The sequence below is a fragment of the Solanum pennellii genome, chromosome 8 (genome assembly GCF_001406875.1).
Source record: "Solanum pennellii chromosome 8, SPENNV200".
Lineage (NCBI taxonomy): Eukaryota > Viridiplantae > Streptophyta > Magnoliopsida > Solanales > Solanaceae > Solanum > Solanum pennellii.
This window is the reverse complement of record NC_028644.1, coordinates 63,207,532-63,208,113: the sequence shown is the minus strand read 5'-3', so window position 1 is coordinate 63,208,113 and position 582 is coordinate 63,207,532.

Here is a 582-nt window from a genome sequence, read left to right as displayed (position 1 = left end):
GGGGGGGGGGGGGTCTAAGGCACATGTCTTTTTTTAACACCGTGGAGCCACCCCTGATTTTCGTATGTGTTTACAACGTTCTCTTGAGATCTTATCCAAAAAAATCTCTCATAAATCGTTGAGAGAACTTGTCTAAACATATTTCATTATGTAGTAAATAGTAATAAATGTCATTAATTCATGATATTACCTTGGCATCAATTCATGATATTCACATCAATAAATCAGGGTTGATTGTTAAAACTACTGCAATTAGGAAGATGATGATCTTAGCCATTTCAGAATTTTAAGAAATAAATCTTATGTAAAGCGCATCCTGTCTAAAAACATTTCATTAGTAGTAAATGTTAATAAATGTCATCGATTCATTGTTCTATAAAATTATGATATTCACATCAAATGCTTGGATTCAAAATAATTTAAATTACAACTACTTGAAATTTAATACAAGGAGACCATCAACAAGCCTAGAGAGCTAGTGAACAAGGTAACAGAATTGTATTTTTGCTATAGTATGTTTCTAATTATGAGTATCATTTCTTCTTGCAATCATAAGTAATGTGAATTGCAATGACAAGTAGA